This window comes from Oryx dammah, unplaced genomic scaffold (assembly GCF_014754425.2).
Source record: "Oryx dammah isolate SB20612 unplaced genomic scaffold, SCBI_Odam_1.1 HiC_scaffold_5245, whole genome shotgun sequence".
NCBI classification, from domain to species: domain Eukaryota; kingdom Metazoa; phylum Chordata; class Mammalia; order Artiodactyla; family Bovidae; genus Oryx; species Oryx dammah.
This window is the reverse complement of record NW_024075117.1, coordinates 1-2,635: the sequence shown is the minus strand read 5'-3', so window position 1 is coordinate 2,635 and position 2,635 is coordinate 1. Positions and strand designations below refer to the sequence as shown.

At 57.1% G+C, this 2,635-nt stretch overlaps 1 long non-coding RNA gene across 2 annotated transcripts; it reads right to left on the bottom strand.

Moving 5' to 3' along the window:
• Positions 1-1,135: 1,135 nt before the first annotated feature.
• LOC120859963 lies at positions 1,136-2,629 on the bottom strand. Of its 2 annotated transcripts, XR_005720204.1 has the most exons (3): positions 2,476-2,629; positions 1,817-1,858; positions 1,136-1,571 (listed from the first exon to the last, which is right to left on the bottom strand). It is a non-coding gene; the product is annotated as an uncharacterized LOC120859963 (long non-coding RNA). The 2 variants fall into 2 exon arrangements; XR_005720203.1 differs by having other exon boundaries at positions 1,136-1,858.
• Between the last annotated feature and the right edge of the window lie 6 nt (positions 2,630-2,635).

The following is a 2,635-nucleotide window of genomic DNA, read 5'->3' as shown; positions in this document are numbered from 1 at the left end:
GCCTCCCGTCTCATCTCAGCACACACAGCACTGGCCACTGGCTGAGCGCGCCTGTCTTCCGTGGGCTCTGTGCCCTGCGCACACGCCTGCTATGTGTGTGTGAGTGGTGGCACCTGCCCCAGGGACCTATATGAGAACAGCACCTATCGCAGGGGCCTCAGGGAGAGACGGAGAACCACTAGCCCAGGTGTGTGGTGGGGGCTACAGGTGAGATCCGGGTGGGGAGGCCCTCGGGACACTTGAGGCGGGGACAGGTGGGCCCTTTGCCGTGGTAGGCAGGTGGACTTTTAGGTAGAGCCTGCAACTCCGCCCTGAGGCGTGTGTGTGTGTGTGTGTGTTAGGAGCAGGCTCACGATCTGCACCAAAAAGCAAAGTGGGAGCCAGCAGGAAGTGGATAGAGGTCACGGGAAGTTCCCGTGAGGACCTTGCTCAGAGCATGGCTTCTGAGTCCCTCTTACTTTGGTGACTCTGATTGCTCCTCTGTCCCCCCGCCCCCGAGAGGGAAGGATGTGCTTAGGGCTTAGGCCCTTAGGGAAGCAACAGAAACCCATGGAGAGAGAAGGCATTCTGGATCCTAGATCTGGGGACAGACAAAAGTTCCTGTCCCATCGTGGACTCAGTGGACATTAGTCAAAGCAAACTCCGGGGGATAGTGAAGGACAGGGAAGCCTTGCGTGCTGCAGTCCACGGGGTCCCAAGACTCAGACACTGCTTAGCAACTGAACAACAAAAACTCACTGGAGGCAGCACCAGTTTGGGCCAGCAGGACTGGAGAGCAGGGCCCGAGGGCTCAGGACACCAAGAGGCTGCAAGGGGGCCTCACCCGTAATATGGCCTCACCTGCGCCTCGTCCTTCCTGACTCAGGTTCTAGGGGGTCTCAGATGGTCCCAATTCTGTGCTCCAGAGACCCCATGCCAGGTGGGCAGCACTGGGAGGTGCCTGGGACCCCAGGGCAGTGTGAGGACTGCCGAGTGCCCAAGTGGCTGTGAAGGATCTCGTGACCCTCCTTTCCTGTTAGCATGCCCCCTCCCTGCATTCTCACAATCTTCCCCTTCCTTTCCCCCCGGGAATAGATGGGGAGGTTAGGTAACTAGAGCTGATGCTTTCCCTGAGGAACCATGGAGAGACCGGAGCAGAGATTCAGGTGAATTTCTTGCTGGACAGGACCCAAGGGCACTATATTTTGCAACCAGGGGAAGGAAAGTGCTCTTTATTCAGATCTCTCTGGTGGTCCGCAGTGGGTCATGGGCCCAGAACTTGCCCTGTTGGGACCTCCCCCCATTGTGGGAATCGCAGCCTGAGTTCTGGTCCATCCAGGGTTCAGGGCAGTCTGTTAGGGTCTCCATAAATCCAGGAGGACCCTGAGCCTGGGCCCAGGTTCCCGAATATCCTCAGATACCAGAGCTGGTTCTCTGCCTCAAGCTCTTCCTCTTGACCTCACTCGGGTCTTGGGTCTCAGGTAAGCTCTTTCTCACAATCTGTTAAGGAGATGTGTCTGGAGGAACTAAGGACTCACATCTGCTTTGTGGCTGATATGACAGTAAACGTCTGTGTTCCGGCTTAGTTATTCCTGCAAAAGAAAACCGATGCCTCCAAGCTCATGTAACCTTCTCAGATGACTTCCCAGGGACTTCCCAGCCCCGGGTCACCCAGGGTCTGTTTGTGTCAGAGGCTTTTGGTCCAGACCCATCTCCCCTTCATCCCCTTTCCATCTTTCCTGCTATTTCTTGGAACTTCAAACACAGCCAGCTGTGCAGGGGGCATTTCCTCTGCCCCTTGGGCTTATGGGACCAGACCCTGGATCCCCACACTCACCTGGTAGATGGGAGCTGGTGGCCTGGCATCAGCTAGGGAGGCCTGGACATGGAGGACGCAGGCATCAGAGGAGAGGGAAGGAGAGTCATTTCTCCCGAGCAGCCATCTCCAAGCCTGCAGACCGCACCCCAAATCCTGTCTGGGCTCTGTTTCCCACCCTTGTTAGCCTGGCTCCCCTGGCTGGTGATCCAGTGCCCACTCTCCTCCTGGCTCGACTCCAAGCTTCTCCTGAGGTCAAGTCAGGGGACCAGGGCAGCCTCTGGATAAGGTGGTGGGTGGTCACGTCCCTGAAGTGGATCCACCTCCCAGTTTGGTGGGACTTACCATGTCCTAACTACTCTTACGAGCTTCCCTGGTGGCTCAGAAGGCAAAGAATCTGCCTGCAGTGTGGGAGACCCAGGCTTGATCCCGGGTGGTGGAGATCCCCTGGAGAAGGCAGTGGTTACCCATTCCAAAATTTTGCCTGGCGAAATCCATGGACAGAGGAGCCTGGTGGTCTACAGTTCATGGGGTCACAAAGGCTGGACATGACTGAGCGACTTTCAACTACCCTCGAGTGAAAGGGGTCTGCACAATGTGTCTGGGTTGGACAGTCCCCCTGCCCTGAGCCTGTGAAGTGGGGACGCTGGGGAGAAGAGACAAGGAAGGGATGTACTCACCTGGGGGACAGAGCTGCCAGAGGGACCACATCCTGGGAGGAGACAGGAGTTACCACTGAGCATGTGAGGAAGCTTAGCCCATTCTCTCAGGAGAGGCTGAGAGTCCACCTTCCGGAGAACCATGGGAGAAAGTTCCCCACCAAGGGAGAGACACTGGCAA